The sequence below is a fragment of the Papaver somniferum genome, chromosome 4 (genome assembly GCF_003573695.1).
Source record: "Papaver somniferum cultivar HN1 chromosome 4, ASM357369v1, whole genome shotgun sequence".
Lineage (NCBI taxonomy): Eukaryota > Viridiplantae > Streptophyta > Magnoliopsida > Ranunculales > Papaveraceae > Papaver > Papaver somniferum.
In genome coordinates, this window is record NC_039361.1 from 10,656,050 (window position 1) to 10,671,152 (window position 15,103).

Genomic DNA, 15,103 nt, shown 5'->3' on the forward strand with positions numbered 1-15,103 from the left:
TTTATTCTTTTTCCTTTTGCTAAATTAAGATAGCCCAAAAATTTTATTCACAAACACTAAAAAAAAAAAAAAAGTTCAGCTAACCTTTAAGTCAGCCAGCTGACATAATTGGAAAAGCAAGGGCTAGGGGATGCCTTCAATCCAAGCTCTACCCTACATTCTTTGAAGCCTCGAAGTAGACAATGGAAGCACATGTCAAGATTGTACGAACCCCATATTTATATAGCCCAGTTAGCTTGACGCTTATTTTATCTCATTTCCGGTAAGACGGTCGTAAGGCTGTCAATAAATACCAACCAACGCATAATCGAATCGTGCTCGATTGATTTGGGTTCGGTTTAGAGTCTTAAAATTGCAACCGTTAGTTATTTTGATACCCAACAGGTATCCTCAATTTGTACCTGAAATCTTATCGGGTAATACCTAGTGGATACCCGTTTATTTCATTCTTTTGTTAATCCTTCCTGCAAAATTCAAAATATTTGGCTAGTTTTTTCGTTTGTTTTTTTTTTAATTTATATTTTTCTCTTACATTTAATCTTTATTTAGAATGCTAATGAAAATAGTAATTTGCATAATAATAATTTGGATTCAAGATAAAATGAAGAAGATATTTAGTTTTAAGAGAAGCCTTGATCTTTTTTCAACGCCCAATGAGTACCCAAATTTTTTATCAGGTTCAACTTCAAGTTCACTAATTTAGGAACCGGACCTTAGGAACCAAACCTGACGCCTATGGTTTTTTTCGGGCACCATTGACATCCCCTACTTTAATACCAGGTGTACCACTATGAAACTAGATGCCCATCAACGAACTAAAACTTGACACCGGCTTCAGCTTTGTTGGAGAAATTCCTGAATCAATTTCTACAACATAAACCTCATAGTGGCCTTTAAACCCTTGATTTATGTGAAATGTCACAACTGAATTGGAATTTCTTCTTCCGGATTCGTAACTAGTAAACAAGCGTGCTCCATTTGTACCAAATGCTTGTATTGATAAACTTCACGGCATTTGATTCTCCCGAACTACACATTCTTTAACATGTTCCTTTTTCAAATCCAAAATTTGTACCAGAGAAATATGTTACACCTGCAACTGCTAAGGAAGAATGATATCTATTAAAGAATCAATAGCTAAAATTAGTCAAAATCGTTGACTTTGTATTAGTAACCAATCAAAAGATGTGAATTTACTTTGCACTTTCATGAATGGAAGGGGATAAGATTACTTAACTAGCACAAATCGTATTTGATTCACTAACTAGAATAAAAATGATATAGTGAAGATAAGCATGGTCCCTGCACAAGGATGACATAGAATTTCAAATGTCTCACCAAGGAAAAAATTTAGAAAGAATCACAATGGAAGAGGATACCTCACTACCAACACTTCCATTTCTGCAGCAAAACAAGCAAAACAAAGATATCATATTTTTAGTTTAAAATCTGAAAAATATTTGCTCGAACATTTTTTTGATCTAACTGCACCACCACGACCAATCATTTATATGTCTGATTGTCATGTTGAAAGAATTTGCCTATTATAAGGTTATTTAATCAGGAGTGATGATCCATGTACACTCTAATATAGATACTATCTCACATGATCTGCGACAATTTTTTTCGTAAAATTCAAACGACAGCTAATTTAAAATTAAGATTTTGATGATGCATCCATCTTATAACAATCTACACAACTATTAAAAATGAGCACAACCAGAGACTATAACACCACAATCTATCACTTTGAAAGCCGGACATTAAAAATTATCGATTAAAATTAAGATTGATAGACGATGTTTAGTATCTTGGATTATACTAATTTGTTGTAGAAATATAAAACCTCATTAAAAATAACGTATCATGAAAACATTAACTTTAAATATATGAAAAAAGGAGCTCAAATCGTGTGAGACAATACAAGAGAGTTTATATATCAGTCTCTCATCAGGAGGGAGGATCCGTATACACTCTTATATAAACATTATCTCACATGATTTGAATCGGTGAGATGATAGTGTCACTATTTGTCTCACACAATATTTTAAATCGGTCATAAGTAGGAGGGAGGATCTCCTCACGTTGTTGTTTTCACACTATCTCACGCGTTGAGGGACATTTTCTTAATCAAAATCAAACGGTAACGCATTGAAGCTAATATTTTGGGATATACTCGTCTTACAGAGCTCTACATACCCATAAAATTTTGAAATATCAAACTTCACCATTTACCAATCTTAATTTTAACGGTTGAAAATTAGTCGACTTTCGATGGTCAATTTTCAAAGTAGTAGATGGTGGAATTATACGTTGCGGAATGAGCTCGTTTTTCATGGGTATGTAAATCTTTATAAGACGAACATATCCCAAAATATTGCCTTCAAGTACGTTATCGTTTTATTTTGGGTCAAGACTAATAACAGTGTTTTTCGGAGAAGAGATGACGGAACATTTGTGGTCACGTGCGTGCCCATAAATAGTCACGTGATAGACACGCGAGCACTAGAGCGGGAAATAAAAAACTTGAAAAGCTTATCCGTCACTGCTTGTTTTGCTTATCCTGCGCCTCAGATACTCTTGTATCGTTAAAAACGATGCATTTTTTTTGGTTTCTTCAACTTGCTCTCCCTCTAAAGAGAAAAAACCTCAAATTATGTCACTTTTATTTCAACCTCGAATTAACATGTCTAAAGCCAGATTTTCCAAATGGTCGAGAGTTGCTAGCTGACCATTAACAACACGCTCAACAATTCTCAGTCCCATTCAAGCTCAAATAGAAGAAGCAATTGTGTCATTCAATTTCGAATGACACTATCAAATCCAATTAGGCTATTCTCACCTGGTTACACTGGCCCTATACTGTTGTTCCTAAACTTTTTGATTATGGGAATGTTGGTGCAGGAATCTAGAGTTTGGAAGGAGGATTACCTCACTACTCAAATCATTGGTTATATGATTTACTTACCTAGACTCTTGTTGGTATATGGTATTTGTTGTTATGTATGAGATGTTATGCAGTATGCATAAGATGTTATGCAGTCAATATTGGATCTGCATAAGATGTTATGCAGTTAACTAAAAACAGATTAAAGAAGAAACACAGTTTAACGTGGTTCGGCTATAGCCTACGTCCACGAGAGAAGAATGATTAGGGTTTCTTATTATTAATGGAGGTTTTACAAGACGTGTATATATATATCCTATACATGCCACATATTCGTATAGATAGCAACATATCTAGAGAATATTTTCTTACAGTGTAAGCCAATCATAAATATAGAAACCAAATATTCTCCTTTGTTCCAACACTCCCCCTCAAGTTGGTGCGAAGATATCAATGGAGCCCAACTTGGATAGAATTCCATTGAATTGCTTGACAGGTAAACCCTTAGTAAAAACATCTGTCAGTTGTTGATGACTACGAACGAAGGGAGTGCATATTACTTTGGACTATACCTTCTCTCTAACAAAATGACAATCCACTTATTTGTGCTTTGTACTCTCATGAAAGGTGGGATTTGATGCGATTTGTATCGCTGCTTGATTGTCACAAAACATCTTAGTTGGCTGAGGTGACCGAAAACCCAAATCTTTAAGTAATGCTCGCAACCAAACAATCTCACAAGTTGTTGAAGCCATGGCTCTGTATTCTGCTTCAGCACTTGATCGAGAAACAACATTTTGTTTCTTGCTTCTCCATGTAACCAGATTACCACCAAAGAATATGCAGTACCCTGTTGTTGATTTACGATCAACTGGACATCCAACATAATCAGCATCTGAATATGTTGTTATACAGTAGATAGAAATTGAATAGGCTCCATTCTTTGTCATCAAAACTCCTCTTCCTGGTGATCCTTTTAAATACTGTAGAATCCTAGTTACTGCATTCAGATGTTTAACACGAGGTGTATGCATATAACGACTGACTAAGCTTACTGCATGTGCTATGTCAGGTCTGGTAACAGTGAGATAAATTAACTTGCCTACTAACCTTTGATATGACCCAATGTCACTTAACACGTCACCATCATTATCAAGTTTGTTGCCAATTTCTGTAGGAGTATCACAAGGCTTTACTCCCATTTTTCCTGTAGCCTTCAGCAGGTCCAACACATATTTTCTTTGATTCAGAAAAATACCCTTCTTTGAGTAAGCAACTTCTAATCCCAGGAAATACTTCAGTATTCCTAAATCCTTGATGTCAAATCTGGAATGAAGCATTGCTTTAAGATTTCTAATTTCTTTGTTGATTGTCTCCTGTAATCACAAGGTCATCAACATACACTAGAACTATAGTTGTACCAAGATTACTTCTTTTAATAAACAAGGAAGAATCGGCAGAGCTCCTTTTGAACTTATTCTGGATGAGTACTGAACTTAGCTTTGCATACCATGCACGTGGTGATTGCTTTAAACCATATATTGCCTTCTTAAGCTTGCAAACCATATTGCTCTCTCCTTCTCGAGGGTGTCCAGGTGGTATACTCATATACACCTCTTCTTCTAGATCACCTTGTAAGAATGCATTCTTCACATCCATTTGAAACAATTTCCAATCTTTATTAACTGCAAGAGACATAAGAACACGAAAAGTATTCATCTTTGCAACTGGTGCAAAGTTTCTGTGTAGTCTTCTCCATATCTCTGAGTAAAACCTCTTGCCACTAATCTTGCCTTATAACGCTCAACAGTTCCATCACTTCTGTATTTAATTTTGTACACCCATCTACATCCAACAGTCTTCTTCCGGGAGGCAACTTGACAATACTGTATGTATTATTTACATCTAAGGCACGTAACTCATTCTCCATTGGTGCCCTCCATTTTGGATTAGACTTTGCTTCATTGTAGTTTTTAGGTTCTTGATGACTGGATATAGCACTTAGAAATGCAGAGTGTGAAGAACCTACATGATCATAAGTTAAATGTGCTTGTATAGGATACGCAGCGGAATGATATGTAAAGAAATCTTTGTATTTCTCTGGAGCCTTCTTCTCACGACTTGAGGTTCTGACAATTGGTACCACTGGTTGTGGAACCATAACCTCAGTTTCTGGAACTTGATGCGACACATCTTGTAGTCCTGTATTATCATCAGTAACATTAACATTATTGTCTGAAGCTTCTTCATGAACTGCTTCATTATGCACATCCAACACTGCAGTAGGTAAGTCCACCAACTCTACCCCATCACCATTATCTCTGTGGGAATCTGTTGCAGTAGGTATCTCATTAATAACTGGAAGTGGTGCCAAATCTGTATAACACTCCCCCTGAGACCGACTGCCAGAATCACACTGAAACTGTTTCATCAAACACAACATCACGAGAAATCTGTAGCTTTCTAGTGGGTGGATGATAACAAATATATCCTTTCTTTGTAGAAGAGTAACCAAAGAACACACACTTAGTTGCCCGTGAATCCAGTTTATCACGATGCTTTGCCTGTAAATGTACATAACATACACAATCGAAAACTCTAAGATGAGAAATGTCAGGCTGATGATGTTTTAAAACCTCTAATGGAGATTTGAACTCAAGCACACGACTAGGCAGACGATTGATCAAGTAAGTGGACGTCAGAGAACCATGAGACCAGAATTTCTTTGGAACATGCATCTGAATCATAAGAGCACGGGTTGTTTCCAGAATATGACGAAGTTTCCTTTCAGCAACACCATTTTGCTGTGAAGTACCAACACAGCTAGTTTGATGGATAATACCATGACTACGCAAATAACCTGGAAGAGGGCCTTTGACAAACTCAGTGCCATTATCTGATATAAAATTTTAACCTATGCATCAAATTGGTTGCGTATCATACAATGAAAATCCGCAAATACAGATGAAACTTCAGTTTTGGATTTGAGTAAATAGATCCATGTAGCACGTGACCAATCATCTATAAAGATAACAAAATATTTATACCCATCATAAGCATCAATTGGAGCAGGACCCCATAAATCAGAATGAATTAGTTCAAAGGGCATGGTAGCTCGAGTCACCGAGTTAGGAAATGGAAAACGAGATTGTTTAGAAAACTGGCAAACATCACAGACTTGAGACTGAACAGAAAATGTGGGAAAAATCCTAGACAAAACACGACTGGAAGGATGTCCAAGTCTTTGATGATAAAGAAACTGCGGAGTTGATCTTTGAGTGAGACATGCCATGTCATTAGAGCGTAACAGGTACAATCCATGAGAAAAGATGCCTCTACCAATCGTCTTCTTCGTCTTTCGATCCTGAAATATGACCGAGGTAGGGGTAAATGTACCATCATAATTCAGAGAATTAGTGATTTGACCAACAGATAACAACTGAGTAGGAAACGAGGGAACAACAAGTGCATTAGATGGCGGACAATCTGGAAAAAATGCACTTTCCCACTGCCCATCACAGGAGCAATAGATCCATTAGCAACAGACACATTTTTATGAGAGCTGCGAATAAATGCATGGACTGACGAAGGATCATTTGTCATATGATCGGTAGCTCCTGAATCAATAATCCAAATATGGCGGTTGGAAACAGGCGTAGTAAGAAAGGCTAGCAGGTTACCTGAAGTATGGTTGGCCTTGTGCTCATTCTTATTACTCAACTGGAGAAAAAAATCCTTCAACTGGTCTATGGTAAAGGATGAATTATCAGCTACAGCAGCTCGAGCAAGCTTATTTTTGTCAAAATTAGCTTTAAGATGAGGATAAATATCCCAACAATGATCCTTGGTGTGACCAGTTTTATTACAATGATCACAATGAAAAACTTATCTCTTACCCTTAGCACGAGAAGTCTTGTCCTTATCAGACGGCATGGATCTTCGTTTATCATCTCTGGAGCTCAGAAGAGCACTGGATTCAGCAACATCCAGGTCTACAATGCTTTTAGAAACATGATTCATAACTTTCTTACGTGTCTCTTCACGCTGCACAGTCGCACAGACACTAGACAAACTTGGCAATTCAGCACTCATGAGAATAGTGCTTCTAAGAGATTCACTCTGATGTGAGGCTACTGAGCACATCAAAAAATTTATCCTCCTCAACCCTCTTTAAGAGAATTTTGGCATCAGTTGTATGAGGAAGATATGTATCCAGTTCATCCCACTTCTTTTTTAAATAACCAAAATGCTCAGTAAAACTTTTCGTACCTTGTGCAGCCTCAACAATCTCACGCTTCAGCTCAAACACCCGAGCATCATTATTCCGTAAGCCATACAGACTAGCAACAGACTTCCACAAATCCTTTGCAGATTCTGAAAACGAGAAAATTTCCGAAATATGTGGTTCCATCGACTGGAGAAGCCACGTGCGAACCATTTGATCATCAGCAATCGAATCTTCATACTTTGGATCTTTAGCATCTGGACAAGTACTATTCTCACCAATATACCCAGACTTTCTTTTACCCCCAAGAGCAAGAGCAGCAGCCCTAGACCAGCTGACATAATTGACATCATTCATCAAGACAGAGGTTAAACGCAAACTAGTATTATGATCTGATTGTGCCATAGTAAACACACAGAGAAACGAAACTTGATTACAGAAAAACGGCCAGGATCGTTAACGATCCCCTGATACCATGTTGTTATGTATGAGATGTTATGCAGTATGCATAAGATGTTATGCAGTCAATATTGGATCTGCATAAGATGTTATGCAGTTAACTAAAAACAGATTAAAGAAGAAACACAGTTTAACGTGGTTCGGCTATAGCCTACGTCCACGGGAGAAGAATGATTAGGGTTTCTTATTATTAATGGAGGTTTTACAAGACGTGTATATATATATCCTATAAATTCCACATATTCGTATAGATATCAACATATCTAGAGAATATTTTCTTGCAGTGTAAGCCAATCATAAATAGAGAAACCAAATATTCTCCTTTGTTCCAACAGTATTGTTCCCTTTTCAAGTTGTTTTGGATCAATTGCCCTTATTATTTGAAAGACAAATATTGTCCCTCACGACTTTGCGGGATAGCCTCCCGCAAAAACGATCATCCAACGGTTAATTTCACATTCAGGAAAGGACCCGTCATTTTTAGGATATGACCCACCACTTTCAGGAAAGGACCCACCACTTCCCATAAAGGGTTCAAGGTTGTTAGATCTGGGTTTTAGCATGATCTAGCAGTAAAGAAGCCGCTTGAACGGGATAGCTTCCCGCAAGGTCGTGCAGGATAGCACTGCTCTGATTATTTACTCACAGAGATTGTGGATAAATGGGTTGAACACAAAGTGTTTGAGAAATTGTCTCAACCAGTTTATATGTGATTTGGGAAAATTAAGAGATGGGTATTGTATGTATGCATGTTACTTGTAGTAGGAATCGGTATTCAAGTGACTGTAATGTGAAAAAAAAGATCCAGCTCTTGAACCACTTCATACGAGTGTAGCTGCATTGAGGGGTTACGTGTGGCATTGAGGGAGTCCTAACTCTAAAGATGACTGCCACTAACACTTTCAAGTGAGAACTCTTTCCCGCTCTCTTTTCTCCCCAACAGTTCGCTTAATATATATATCTCTCCCAATCTCTCTCTGTCTGTTGAAGGAAGTGATACATTAAACCATTGAGGGAATTGAACAGAGATACATCAATCAAGAAGAAGAAGAAGAAGAAGAAGAAGAAGAAGAAGAAGAAGAAGATGAGTTATCTCTTGATGTTGATCTTTATTCAGTTGTTAACGGAAGTAGGCTGCTATATCTTCTTACAGTGTTTCTTCTTGTTACTGAGGTAATGATGTTTCCATATTCTGCAAATACTTTAGTCTTTATGTGTTTCTTACGCTTATATATAGAACTATTTATTGTTTGTTTTTCGATTCGGTGATCAATAGTTGAAAGTCAGACTAGAATAGTAGGTAATGTGAAACTATCACTTTAGAATCAAACTAGGTAGGCTCATACTGTTTCTTTGAATTGGAGGTGAGCATAGAGAGGGGTCTTGGCAAAATAGGAAAATAGGAAGGTATGATAATGCTTTGGGGATGATTTTACCTTACTGATGAAAACTGGGAGGTGGTAACAGCAGTTTGAGGACATTTTGATGAAATTGGGTTAAAGCCATTAGCACATTGACTTGTAATTCCCCAGTACCGTACTGAAACATTTAGTCAGTTTTTTGTTCGGGTTAATTTAGGAAGATAGTTTATTCTGATATGCCATTAATTCAGTTGAATGCAAATATTAAATGTCTCGTGTATGCGTTAACATGTGGTTAGAACTGAAGATGGTAACTTTCCTGAGTAACTTTATAGTTGTGTCCTTGATGATCTCCTGGAAGATTATAGTACTACTTGGCTTTCAAATTTTTGCTTCTTCATTGTTTATTTATAGTTTCTCTGGAGTTTACTTGTAAATCGTGTTTTCTTTGTTGAGACCGAAATATTGAACTTTTCAGTTGTGTCCTTATCTCCTAGCCAATTTTGGGTTTAGTGATATACTTGTGAAACTGAATGCTGAATGAATGAATTTCTATGTGATTTCAGTCTATGAACACAATTATCTTGGAAATGCTGAAGGCAATGCAAGATTTAATTAAGTCTCAAGAGGATGTTACTGCAATTGTTAACCGTGAAATGGGACTTCAGAGCCAGCAGTTGAATGACTCTCTCCTCGAGTCACTTCCAACTACTGAGAAGTTTAAGGGTGTAGTCAAGACTGAGGTGGAAACGATACTCGCAGGTGAGCGGGAACGACAGAAGAAGCAAATACACGACTCTCTCCTCGAGTCACTACTAACTTCAGAGAAGTTCAAGTGGGTAGTTATGAATGCAGTGGAAACAATACTGGCAGGTGAGAGGGAACGACAGAAGAAGCAAATACACGACTCTCTCCTCGAGTCACTACTAACTTCAGAGAAGTTCAAGGGGGTAGTTACTAATGCAGTGGTAACCGTACTCGGAGGTGAAAGGGAAGCGCAGAAACAACAAATAAGGGACTCAGTCCTTGCGTCCTTACCAGCTGCAGAGATGTTGAAGCTGATGGTTACGAATGAAGTGAAGGCAGCACTAATCAAGAACTCCATGCAACCCACTGGACAAGCTGGCACGAGCGTAAATAGTTTTATGAATGCCAACCAAGACCGTGATGAAGCTGAAACGTTTCACAGTAAAATATCAGAGAAGTCACATGTTGTGAAGGCCGAGAGTAAACTATAGCGAAAGATAGCAGAGTCCTTGAATCTAGTGAGGTTCCACACGATTGTGTCTCAGCAGCCCTTGCGGATTTAGCAAATTTTCAATTTCCACCATCATCTTATGCTGCATTTTTTTTCTTTTAATTTGATATTTCGTCGATTTACTACACGTAGCTGTAGTTTTACATGCTGAATAGTTTCGCAAACAGTTTAATCATCTTTTGCATAACTAACTTCGAGCCATATATAGTGTCATACAAAACAATTCATTTGTAGACAAATAAAAATGTGGGTACAACTTGCTAGTGTTATCCTTGTTCACACAATTTTAATTTTAGTCCCGCACGAATATGTGCATGTAACAAGAGAAAATAGATGAGGACTGAGGAGGAGACAGATAAGGATTTTTATTCAACATGTTTAGAATGACATCAAATAAGAATTATCAATGTTGCATAACTTTTTCGATTAAGTCATTTTTTTCATAAAAGAGGATAAAAAACCTCAAACATACAACGATACCAAGCACCTTCTGATGAAATCGTTTGTGTTTGTAACTAGGACATTCCATTTTTGTATATCTAAGTAGTTTATTATGGCTATCAAGATTCCATCTCTCCAATTATTCTAGATAGAAAATTTATTACAAAAAACGGACAAATTTGCTGCCCAAATAATGTCATATCTACTTGTTAATACAAAACACATAGTTTATATCAAATTGCAAGTTGTCTCCTAAGTCAAGGCTTTGTTGGAATCTTCCTCTCTAAGCTTTAGCATACATTTTTATGAGTAACTTGGGAGTTGGTTACGAATCCCTTTGGAAGATGACACGGTAACCACCCATTTCAATTGTCTATTTGAAATCGGTCTTAACTCAAGACACTTCCAATTGTTCTCTGGTAGTACAATTTTTCATGCTATTTTTTTTTTGATCGGTCAAATAGAAATTTCATTGAAAAAAGCACTTAAGAGGGGTGCCTTAACCCAATGATTACAACCAAACAAAAAAGGGGAACCGAAAGGGGATTCGGATACCCAAATAGAAAAACAAAAAAAATTACATAAGCCAGTATAATGAGTCCCATAAAGAAAATCATAATATTTTTCGTAATCCCAAACATTCTTGTATTTGATTCGTCCCAAAAGAACGTTTGTAATTTGATATCTCTGATAAGGCTTTCTAAAGTTTTTTTTTTGTTATCGAAGGTTCTTGCATTTTACTCTTTCCAATACACCACCAAATAACAACCGGGATGTTATTCCATATGCGATTAAGTCTTTCGTCTCCCCAATTAAACTTCCAAATCTTGATAGTTACAATGATATTAGGGTCGTATGACCATCCAAAGTGGCACCCTTCAACAAAGTAATCTGATATTCTCAGGGGTCTCCAATAACCATAAAACAAGTGCGAACTCTATTCATCGTCTTCCTCACAAATACGACAAACACTAGAGACATCCATATCTCTTCTTAAAAGTTTATCCGCTGTCATTACCCGATCATGAGAGAGAATCCAAAGAAAGAAATTGATTTTGTGAGGGTACTCATTACTCCATACAACATTGATTGGATAATCCGGCTCACCTTGATCGTCGTTGTGTTTATTTCCATCCTTAACCGTATATTGACCATGATCACTACCAACCCAAATTCGGGTATCCGTAACCCCTTCTTGAATAGAGATGGAAGAGAGAAGATTTGATATAGATAACATTTCACTTGTAATGGTTTGAGAGTATCTTTGCCTAGACATAAACACCCACCTTACACCATCTTCCCTAACTTCATATATACTAGCCACCACAAACTCCTTGGTCCTTGAAGCTTAATAAGCTAAAGGAAACATATCACACAATCTTCCTTCACAAAGCCAAAAATCTTCCCAAAATCTAGTTTCCTTACCCGCTCCAATCTTGAATCTAATACTTTTATTGAAATCTTCAAATTCTTTATAGATATTAAACCACAAACTACCACCTTTCGATCCTTTGGGTTGGAGAGTTTTCCAACCGGTAAATTTTTCACCAAAATTTTCAACTATGATCTTCCTCCACAATGCTTCTTTCTCTACGCCAAAGCGCCACCACCAATTTTTTAGCAAAGCCGAGTTCACTTGGTTAGCTCTTCCTCCAGCTACTCCTAGCTTCAATGGTTCTACCTGCAAATCATTGTTAGTCCAACTCCAGAACTGGTGATAGGATCATGCATGGATAAAACTACATTTATACATTCAAACATTTGGATAAATCAATCGATTAAGGCCTTCCCATTCAAACATTTGGGTATGGTCCAAGTTTGGTTCACAATTCAGGACTCATTATTATAAATTATTGTCCACGGTTTTCCCTGGCATTATATGGGTGTATCACTTTGTTTTGAGAAACATACGCGATGTATTATTGGTGATGGTGCGAATTCTTCTTCTTTTTCTTTTTTTTTTGATAATTGGTGTGGTGATTTCTCAGTTGCCGAAAGGCCAAGGATTTCTTCTCTTGGTAGAAATGATCTTAAGTCTTAAATGAGTGATTTTATTGTTGATGGTCGATGGGATATTCCAATTAGGACTCAGAATTTGATGGCCAAATATGGAATTGATATAAACTCTTTTCCTCTCATTGCTGGGGGTGAAGGTTATAAGATATGGGACTTAGATTGCAAAGGTGTGTTCTCGGTTAAGTCTGCCAAGACTGCAATCAGAATCCCTTATGAAGATCAGCCGACAGCTATACTTTTCTCTAGGTTTGTTATACATCCAACCTTGGTTGTTTAATACTGGAAGATTTGGAAGAAAGAATGTTGTGCTACAGATGATCATATGGTCAAGAAGATAAAAAAGGAGATGCCTACTCGGTGTTGTATTTGCAAAAAGGATGGTGAATCACTTAGCTATATTATTTGGCATTGTAGATTTTCTAGGAGAATTTGTACATGGGAGGATAGAATTTTTAATATTATAACAAAGGAAGATATTGTGGCTTCTTATAAAGCTTCAAAGGGGAGGAGAAGAATGATCAAAGACTTATGGCTTGTTGCTAAACCTGGAAATAACTATAGAGTTGTGGAAGCTTAGAAATAAGGCTTTCTTTGAAGGTGCTGAAATCAATTGGCTTGGTTCAAGGGGGAGAGTCTACTAGCACTAGTGGAAAACAGAAGTTCCGCGACCGTCAGGACTAGTCATATATACGAGTTATACGACTAGTTTTAACCGTCTCTGTTGGGGTCTCTGATAAAGCGTCTCTGTTTGGTACGACCCAAAGCCGTGAGTCTTAGAATAACGACCGATTATAAGGGTACCGAGGTACAGACCCTTAACCGTGGGTCTCAGATTTAAATTATAATATAAAAGAAAAATATAGATTCAGATTTGCTGAAATGCCTGAATGGCTAAATCTGAAATAATCTGACTGCATCAAAGTCAAGTCAAGTCAAATTGAACTCAAGTCAAAGTCAAGTCAAATCAAATGGAAGTCAAAGTCAAGTCAAAACAAATGGAAGTCAAGTCAAATGAAACCCAAACGGAATTTCAAATTTAAACTCAAATTTGAGAATTCCACATTCATTCATTTTATCCATTGGGTTTAAAATTACACAAAAAAGGATTGAAATCCTGAGTTCAGAGCAATACATATGTTCGAGATAGCTAGTAAGTTCTAAGATTAAACAACATGATTAACTAATAGACAATTGATTAAACAACAAAATGTTAAAATTCCCAACTCCCCAACTGAGAAGATACTTCATAATGGTGTATCTGTAGCAAAAGTAAGTTCTGATTCTCAAAAATAGAAGAAATAAAGGGACATAAATATGCATATCCAAAGAAATTAGATAGGATGAGTATGACTTACCAGTAAGTAAGTAATGGGTATGACCACTTCCTTCAAATTAGACTTAAAACCCCTACAGCAGATGATATATTGATTAGTCAAGAAATTGGATGGTACAAGCACAAGGTAAACACCAAGGGAAGAGACAACAAGAAAAAAACACCAAAAATTATACTTAAGCATCTAACTGATATGTTATGGATATTAATCATACAAACAAAACCATTGTTTATGCCTCTACTTTATAGTCTTTATCAACTAAAGAAATAAATGAAAGAAAATGTAATGGTACTAACAATTAGAGAACTTATCAAGCCAAAAGAACCAAATCATGCATTTGTACACAAAAAGTTAATTAGGGACACCCAGTTTGAGTTGTTCTACAAGATCAGGGACTAGAAAATTAAAAGATAAGTTAGGTATAAATTTAGTTCATGTTACCACTATTGCCAAAAATAGCAGTTCCGAAGACAAATTTAAAACATCATGTTTTAACAATAGTACGACCATACCTTAATCAAATGTTCAAGTAAGCATCCACTACACAATAATTATTGTACATGTAAGTGCATTATGATAAAAGAATAGATGCCCAATGCCTAAAAATGACCGACACTTGATGATACTAACTTTGGGGGTGGGTGGGGCTTAATGTTTAAACAAAAAGGACATATATAAGACTATTAAGAAGCAAATAAATTGAAAGAATAACAAGGGAACATTCATGTTACTGCAAGAGTGAAATTATGCACTTCTTAATTCTAAAATATATAATCCAACAGTCTAAATTGAATTCCATCATTTGAACATAAAGTTTGAGAATAAAGTTTGAGCCTAGTTAGCTTTAGGGAAAATATGAATACCTAGTAAGGAAAACGAGAGCCAGTACGACTGGCAAAGATTTTAATAGACGGTTGACCCAACTGCACCTATAATCATACCTGAAGAATTCATTTTAGAAATCAGATATTAAGCATCACATTCTCAGTTCCTAAACGTGACAGTAAAACACATGTGTAAAATGTAAAACAATTATACAAGAAACCAATATTATTATCTGAGATTCTCTATAACAAATACTAAATTGGTTGATAAAAACTTAGTATAAGATTATCGGCTACT

At 36.5% G+C, this 15,103-nt stretch overlaps 1 non-coding gene across 1 annotated transcript; it reads left to right on the forward strand.

Moving 5' to 3' along the window:
* The first annotated feature begins 1,243 nt into the window (after nucleotides 1-1,243).
* On the forward strand, nucleotides 1,244-1,347 carry LOC113276968. Its single transcript, XR_003324750.1, has one exon. It is a non-coding gene; the product is annotated as a U6 spliceosomal RNA (small nuclear RNA).
* The last annotated feature ends 13,756 nt before the right edge of the window (nucleotides 1,348-15,103 follow it).